Source organism: Protomyctophum bolini (assembly GCF_963924005.1).
Source record: "Protomyctophum bolini genome assembly, chromosome: 9".
Lineage (NCBI taxonomy): Eukaryota > Metazoa > Chordata > Actinopteri > Myctophiformes > Myctophidae > Protomyctophum > Protomyctophum bolini.
The window spans coordinates 29,399,147-29,408,603 of NC_137870.1; positions in this window are offsets into that span (position 1 = coordinate 29,399,147).

The following is a 9,457-nucleotide window of genomic DNA, read 5'->3' on the forward strand; positions in this document are numbered from 1 at the left end:
GAAAAGCAAAGTGCTGTTTGGAAAGTCTCAAACTTTAGGTTGGTTAGAGTCTCTGCATATAAATGCTTAATTTCAACCAGTAGCATAGGCTAATTAAATAGCTGCATGGATGTATAGAGAGCCTGCCTGTGAAAGAGATGGTTCCAGATTTGATTCCCAATCTCAGCAATGTGTTGAGGTGTCCCTGAGCAAGACATTTAACCCCTAATTTACCCTATATTATAGGAATGAGTTCTAAACAGTTTTTTTATTGTCTCCACCAGGCCGAAGGCATGGGGAGAGAATGTTTTGCACTCTGTCTGTGTGTGTGTGAGTCCATGTGAGTGTGTCTGTCCGTCCGTCTGTTAACAGCTAATCTCCGGCACCGTTAACCTGGTCGATGCCAAATTTGGCACATACACATGCCAACAATCAACCTCTGCCCCAGATTTTCCAGAACGGCCTGTTATAGGGCCACCTGGAGGCCGACTTTTGAAAAAAGGAGAAATGGCACCCTTTTCACATTGGCCTATTATAGCGCCACCAGGAGGCCACAACCTGACCTGCCCTGGTGGAGACCTGTGCCCCGAAGGGCACTCCATCTAGTTATTAATTAATTGCATGGATTCTCTATTTTCTAAATAAAACTTTCAATAGTAATCCACAACATTAAATTGGCATTAGCCTTAATATTGGCATTAAAAAACATTGGCATTTTACCGGTAATACATTTATTTTTCTTATGTCAAAATATTGTCTCTGGTAGTGGTCTTCACTGGTCTAGTAGTGGAAGAAGAGCTTAGATTTATGACCCTCACCCGTGCCAAGCCCATAATAATGACAGCACTGGGTCTCTACTGAGCTCGTCCATTGATGTCCTGTTGTCCACTATCTAGGATATGAATCACTGATTCGTCCCTCTTAGAAAAGCATTTAACAACGACACTCGTCAATGACAGTGTATTTGTTTTCAGGCTAGGATCAATTCGGTCTGGGTTTTTTTACTGCCCCCGTCCTGGAAATCTATTTCCTCGATGTGTCTGTCTGCAGTCTGCACGATGCGGACTATAAAAGCGAAGTTTAGTTCAACACAGCCTTCACTTGACCGTGAATGCAGCTTGCCGGACTCTACACAGTATTGGACAGTGTGTGCGTGTGTGTGTGTGTGTGTGTGTGTGTGTGTGTGTGTGTGTGCGCGCGCGTCCGTGCATGTGCGCACGCGTCTGTCCCATATAGACCAGAGGGACGCTCTTGCTGTGATTGGCTGCTTAGAGTACACAAATATTGTCCAAATGGCCAGGCCTATCATTGAGCAATGAGCAGAGCCTGTGGAGATAGAGTTAACTCTTATTAGACAAGAAAGGACCACTTTAAGTCAGTCGACCTCCTCAAACATGTTATTTTTGTAAACCATCATCACACCTTTACTTGTTGTTATAACATTGATTGGACAATGTTTTCTCATTTGACAACCAATAATGTATAGCCAATCACAGAAGAAATCCTTTCAAACGATGGGAACATGGATGGAAGTGGAACTCAACCTCAACTCATGGAAGCATGCACTCTACAGGTACGTAGCCCATTAGCTCTGTTCTAATGTCTGGTTTTAGTCTGTTGTTCAATTTTTTTTAAGTTAGATTAAGTGTTATGACTTTGAACCGTGACTTTTGAGTTTTGATATTGTGATAATTTATATGGGGCAATTGGTTTAACCTTTCCCTTTCTTTTTTTATAGTCTGACTCATTGGCAGAGAAAAATACGGTGTAGCACGTTGGCACGTTGCGCAGTAGTATTTAAAAACAGAGAGAGGGAGAGAGATTCTTAATTTATTTATTGCAACTCTGACTGGTGGTGAAGGCGAGTGGACCATGCAGTCACAGTAGGCCTGGCAATAGTCTTTTCCAGAGTAGCGCTGGACCGCTGGTCCGCTGCACTTTTCCTATTTTCTACGGCAGTCTGTGGATATACACATGAAATGGGCCATAGGAGGGCAGTAGGGCTCCACAGAACAGTCATTAACCCAAATCATCGCAGCTGTTCTGTCCCAGAGCTCCTATCCTACATGACTGCATGTATTTGGCAGACATATCCCCGGGATGGTATCGGTCGTTACTTGTATATTTACCCTGTTGTGTCTAAAATGTCTTTGAAGTGCAGCTGAGTGAATATGATTTTCATTTTTTATTTTTTACTGTAGAATTAATAGAGACATAATTGTATAGGCCCATACATCCCCACAGGTCCACCACCGTCCGTACATTCATAGCGAGCCTGTGTTGTGAAGAGCTTTGATCATCATCAGTGGACACTGGACAGTGGTCAACAGACAATCAGTTATTATATGCATGCGTGGTAATTAATTCAATTTGTTTGTGATATGAGCTACTGCTGGTTGGAATTAAACGTTCTCTATCTATGGCATTTGTTAATTGTTAAATATATTATTTGGCTATTGTGACGTCAAAGAAAATTAAGGTGATTACTGATTACAGGCACATTTTGTTTCCACTTTCCAGTGATACACTCAGAGTCGGTGTGATATAGCTGCTGTATAGTAGCTTAGCCCAAGTCGATGCAAGGATAGCAATTATTTTGAAAATATTCTTACAAAATAAATTAATTGCAATGTCAATAGATGGAAGTGTGACAAAGGGACTTCAATTTTAGCCTTTAAGTAGTAGACAAATAGTCTGGATAATGATTATGTAATTGCTTGGAATCTTTCCTGATTTCAGCATGGATTATTGATGCCTGGATCCATGTAGGCTATAGGCTCCCAAAGCTTATTTTATTGTCCTTGGCCAGTGGTCTTAAAGAAACACTCACCTCATCTAAAGACAATACAATGTTAGCCTACATGACACCAGGGGTCATCAATATCATAGATATGTACGTACAGTACATGGACAGAAAGGTCCTAGCCTTGTCTGTGGAAAATGTTAGATTTTCTTTTGTAGTTACACACCAATGACACCATTATAATGTTCTTATTTTATTTACTGAATTACCCAATTACTGAATATGAAAGTCTACAGGTTTTCTTCAGAATTTATATGATGTTGATTTATTATGACACATTAGTCCACTAGTACTAGTGGTTGTCACACATTTTATTTACAAGGACCGCCATAATAATAATAAAACTTTATTTGTATAGCACCTTTCATGACATGAAATGCAGCTCAAAGTGCTTTACAGAACAATGGAGAATAAAAGAAAAGCAGGGCAACGACATTCAAAAACAAGCAGTAATGCAATACAGTGAGGACATGAATAATAAAACAATAAAAGATCAATTAAAAGCAATGTTGTAGAAGTGGGTCTTGAGCTGAGCTTTAAAAATGTCTACAGAGGCTGCCTGACGAAGGTACAGTGGGAGCTTGTTCCATGCCGACGGCCCGTAGAAGCAAAAAGCTGCTTCCCCGTATTTTTTAGTTGCCATTTTTTTGGCAAAGCGAGCAGGCCAGCAGTGGAAGACCTTAGGGGGCGGTTTGGGACATATTTAGGCAAGCAGTCATGTAGGTAGGAAGGTGCGAGACCATTGAGAGCTTTATAGACTAAAGTAAAATAATTTTAAAATCAATCCTAAAAACAACCGGAAGCCAGTGCAGTGATGCCAAAACTGGAGTAATATGTTCTCTCATCTTAGTTCTAGTTAAAACTCTGGCTGCTGCATTTTGGACAAGTTGTAATCTGTCAGTTGTTTTCTTAGGCAGTCCTGAAAAAAGTGCATTGCAGTAATCAAGCCGAGAAAAAACAAAGGCGTGGATTAGCGTTTTTGCATCGTCCAAGGACAAATAGGCTCTGATTCGTGCAATATTTCTAAGGTGAAAAAAGGCAATCTTGGTAACATGATTAATGTGTGAATTAAAATTCAATTCAGAATCAATAATAACCCCCAGCCATAAGTCTGAGAGTGTTCAAGAGTCTGTAACTCTCAGAGTTGCAGACCTGTTATGGTCATTCATGTGTTTCTGGTAACCATAGGTCGCAGTTATGAAAACCTTAATTTTATTATTGTCCGGAATGTCCGCTCATTTTGCATGTCTGTCGCAAAAATAGATATTTGATAATGTCCATCACAAGCCAGCATGCAGATGACACTTGCATGACAATCAAAGACTAGTATTTTGTATGGTCTTAGGTAAATAACAGCAGGTCTTTCAGATGACATCAAATAAAAGACATTAACATATATACATATTATATACTGTACCACTTTTGGGAGGATACCCGTAACTATTTAGTTTTTGTTTTTTTCAACCAAGGTTCATGTTTTAGGTTGTTATTAGTGCTTTCTTTCGTTTTAACAATATTTTTGATTGGGGCATTTGAACAAGTGGCTACTGGCTAAATATGTATTCTTTTACAAAATGTTACAGCGATTTCTTTATTATTATTTACTATAGTCCTACTAAACCCGAGGAAATTACATCTGGCCACAGTAGTTGTTTTCTGTGTATCTGAACGAACTAGGGGCTCAATATGTCAGTTTGTCACCTCTGGTCTAGTAGGACTAAAGAAATCGCTGTAACATTTTGTAAAATCTCTGCCTGTGTTATAGAGCATGGCAGTCCCGCGGACGCCCCCTTTCATGACGACCACAGGCCTTGAAATTAATTCCCCATGCATTTTTTGTCACGATCCGAGTTGGCCTTGTCCGAGGCATATCTTTAAATAAATATATTTTTTAAAGTCTATGGGAAAATGCATGGGAAATTCTTTCCCGGGCCTGTCGTCGTCATGAAAAGACTGAATTAGGCCCAGTAAAACAGCACTCCTGCTGGTCACAGACCAGATCCAGCCAGTCTTTGTGATCTGCCACTGTTATTATCTTCAAAAAAGAAATTTGTTTTAAGGCGACAAACCACTTACATTTTCATTCCGACCTATTGAAACAGTTCCTATATGTTTGTCTTTGTCTAATTTCTCACATAACCCCCGTTCCTCCACCCCCTGATTCATCCCTTCACCTCATCCTTGACACAGATTCTACCTTTCATTCTCTCATGTGCCAACCTAGATTCATTCCTCTATTCTCAACCCTTGTTCAGGCCTATCCTCAATGCTGTTTCCAATATACCAATGTAATAATGTTTCATATAGTGGTGCTGGTGTGGACTTTTGGCCGAACTTCCCTTTAAAATAAACATACAGTAATTATATGTGTGGGATCTTCTATCTGGGTCAGGATCTCTCACATGGTTCTAAAGAAACAGTTCAAACATGTCTTCCTGTGTACTTGGGTGTTTTGGGTTTATTAACTGAGAGAAGGAGAAAATAAACATCTGCCCTGAGGAGTCATTACTGTGTTCGACCCCGATGCATGCAGCTTGACATGCGTTTGGGATTGGCCTGGAGGAACAATGGCCCCTCACACATGTGTGTTTATGCAGGGGCAGGTAGATGGACGCTGTAGGCCCACGACGCGTTTTGATTAACAGAGCATCGTTGTGTTCGTCTGACCTCCTTTCGTGGTCGTCCCAGACGGACTACGGCCAGGCGGCTGTCTTCTGTCTGTAGTCTGTGTGTGGCATGCGGCGGGCTGTATGAGCTGGAGTTAATGACAGTGCTTTGTTCAGCGGCTAGGGCTCTGTCAAGGGAGACCCCAGCTGGACAATAGGCAGGGTTAAAGGTCATTGGAGGACCCAGAGTGAGAGGGCTAATGAGGACCTGGCCAGCAACATGGGCTGTTCTAAACGTTGTCCGTTTCCTCCTGAAAGAGGTTATTTTGGAAATTGTTACGTTTTCCACAGCACCTGCATGATTCATTAGAAATTATTTAATCTAGGGCAGTACAACACAATCATTCTGGTATGGATGTGCACACCGGAATAGCCATCAACTAGCTTGACCTGGCAGTAGGTTCCAGGACTAGTACTAATGTGTCCCTGGGCTGTGTCTGTTTGGATCCATTTAATTTTCTAACGTTTCTTTTCTATTTTTTTTGCTCGCATTTGCTCAGGGCTTATCCAGCCATGGCATTGACCTCTGCCCTTCATTTTGACCTACTGCTTCCCATGACCTCTTACCCTCTAAGGTCAACTTGCAGCCGTCTGACCCCCACCCCCACCCGCCTCCACCTGTCTGTCAACCCCCCTCCACTTCAGATCGGTAGATTATTTTCTGCTCTACATGTCTGGCTAGATTTCTCCTGCTCACAGAGCTCAAGGTTTAAGCAGTGTTTTCTTTCCTCGGATTGCAGTTTCCTACATGTAATGGAATAGTTTTGGAATTCAACTTAAATGAAATGTGTGGCTGCTTGGTGTGTTTTAATCAAGCCTTGAATGAGTTGGAAGTTCAAGGCTGTGTGTGCTTAGCTTGTCTTAGAGGTCTATCGGGAACTGTATCTTTGTGAACTGACTGTCCTCATTCCATAGCCTGGTTTCAATACATACTGTACTAATAGTATGCTGGGAATCTGGGTCAGCATGCGTTGTCTAGAGATAGAAACACACGTGCACGCCTGCCCGCACGCACGCACGCACGGCACGCACACCAGTAGGGAGACCTATCGGAATAGACAGTAACTGCTGCCTTTCATGAATAAATAAGTACAAATGTATGTGTTGTGTGAAGATGGAAGGCACTGATGTTAGCCTAAATTGTGTGTGTGTGTGTGTGTGTGTGTGTGTGTGTGTGTGTGTGTGTGTGTGTGTGTGTGTGTGTGTGTGTGTGTGTGTGTGTGTAAATGTTTGGACCCCTGGCTTACAGTTCCTGTGTCTGTGTCTCGCTTTCTCCATTTCAACAGACCATTGTCATTCCTTGTACTTTTCTATCTGGATCCTCCTCATCTGGATTAAACATTACGATGTCATTTGCAGTGCAGACAGCATGCTGACCTCGTCTCAGGGATATACTGTAGATTGTAAACGTTGCTGCAGGGGAGTTTTCTACAGTCTAAAGCAGTGCAACCTAATCGATTGGACTCGTGTGTCTCAGAATTTGGAAAAACTCAAAATCTCAACATTGTCTGTCTGTCTGTCTTGTGTGCATGTCTGTCAGACTGTGCAGTGTGTGAAGGGTTTGGTTATTAGTTCAAAGTGTTCTATAGTACAGAGTGGACTTTGGTCGAAGGAGCATTCCTGATTCCTGCTCAACTGAGAGGCTCAGGGAGAAGAGAGAGAGAGGGAGAGGGAGGGAGGGAAGCCAGGAACAAGAGAGGAAGTAAATGCTCAAAGCATGTCTCTCACATTGTGAGCATGCCCAGTAGAGTTAACCTCGTCACAGCCTCAAAATGTAATGCAAGAGAGAAGCAAGATCTGACACTTTAGTTGCTGCTTTGTCTGCCTATGTCTCTGTCTGTCTGTCTGTCTGTCTGTCTGTCTGTCTGTCTGTCTGTCTGTCTGTCTGTCTGTCTGTCTGTCTGTCTGTCTGTCTGTCTGTCTGTCTGTCTGTCTCACTCTCTGCCTATCACTATGCTTCTCCGTCTCTCTGACTCTCACTGACTCTCACTCTGCCTACTCCTCTATCTCTGCCCCCTCCCTTTGTCCCATCCCCCCCCCCCCCCCCCCTCTCTCTCTCTCTCTGTGTCACGCTTCCCTCACGACAACAGACTGTCTCCATGTTAGTTTTTGCTGTCAGCAGCGTGGACAGATATTGCAGTGGAGTGGGCAGCGAACAACAGATTCAACCGGCTTTAAATTAGTAGAGGGGAAGAGAAGACCACAAACCTTGATTTCAATGTCTCTCTTACTCTTCCTCCGCCGCCTTTAGCTGAAGAAACAGCGGAGGCACTAAACTTCAAACGCTGGTCCAGGGCCAGTGGTGGTGTGAAACCTGAGAGGAGGGGTGCTGAGATGAGACTTGGGAGATGGACGGCAGATCTGCGCTGCATTCAGGTCAGTGTCAGGGGGCTTCCACTGGGACAACAGTAAAATACTGGTCACTCTTTTACTGTAACTTGCTGCACTGCACCGAGTTGTACTGTTTATCACCTGTGTCAGGTCACACCGGGCGTAAGGGGATATGCTAATGAGAAAGAGAGAGAGAGAGACGAATTAACTGACTGACGACCTGACTGACAGAAAAAAAAGTCCAGTTGCTTGTCATTGCTGCCTGCAACACACAGAACCGTTTCCTGGATGGGTTGATGTTTGCATACACGTGTCCGCCTGTCCGGTGACTGTTCTCTTCACGTTTGAGTGCTCGGTTCTTTGAGCCACGTGGTTATGATGAGGGAGACATCTCTAAAAGAGTACTTACGCCGGGAGAACTGTCTCCCTTATGCTGGGTCAGGCGCTCCATTGTGGTGAAGCTCAGAGGAGGTAGAGCATTACAACACAGCTGTTTTGCGATTTAATGTTTTGAAAAAGCCTACGAAGCATTTTTGTTTTTTATTTTCTCGTGCGTAGCTTTAAATTAAAAACAGAACTTCTTTGTCCACCTAGTGCATTACATGATTGTCAAGAACAAGGAAAATATTTTATAGAAAATATTATTGGACTGGACAATAGTAAATTAGTTGTGTATTTTTTGCAAATCATAATTTGTCTCACAATACTGTTGAATTGGGATTTTCTTTGCTGTGATTTATCCTGATTTAGATTTCTGTCCCATTCCAGTGTATTCAGTTAGGTAGAAATGCACACAGTTAACCTTATCTATAACTGGATATAGGTGATTGTCATGTAAACACCTCAGTCTAATCATTTTAGTGTCAGACATAAGAAAGATATAACCCAGTTCCAGCTGCTAGACTTCTGCTCGTTTCATATGTACTAATGTAAACACCAAGTGTCCAAAAGTTTAGGAAGTTAACATAGCTACTGCTGCCTATTTGTTTAGAGTAGACAAATGACAATGTCATATTACTGGAAGGCGTTTGATTGATTGATTGATTGATTGATTGATTGATTGATTGATTGAACATTTTAATTGTTTTTAGAATTGGTACAGTTCAAAGAAAGTACAGGTCAATACAAAATCTGCTAACCAGAAAAGCACTAAAGACTTGTTTACATCAGGGTCCGCTCTTTCGAAATGAGCGGGGCAACATTTTTAGTGCGACTGTATTGTTGTTGTGGATGGTACAATGCCATGTTGGTGTTGACTTTTTATTATTACTTAGATAAGTGACATCTGTTTTCTCCTGTCCTAGTTACTTTCTAGCATATACAGTAGTTGTTTTCATGGCACTCGTAATTTCTTGACCGCTTGACCCTGTTTTGGATCACTAGGGTTCATGCCGCTTACTCGGACGTTAATAAATAAATAATTGTTAAGGCAGTATGTCACCAGTCCCCCCCCCACACACACACGCGCACACACACACACACACACACACACACACACACACACACACACACACACACACACACACACACACACACACACACACACATACACATACGCGCGCACACACACACACACACACACGCACGCACGCACGCACGCACGCACGATTACTGGTATAGCACACTGCTGTAGGTCTGCTTTCTAAACAAGGATACAAACGACACAGTCGAGGTACGA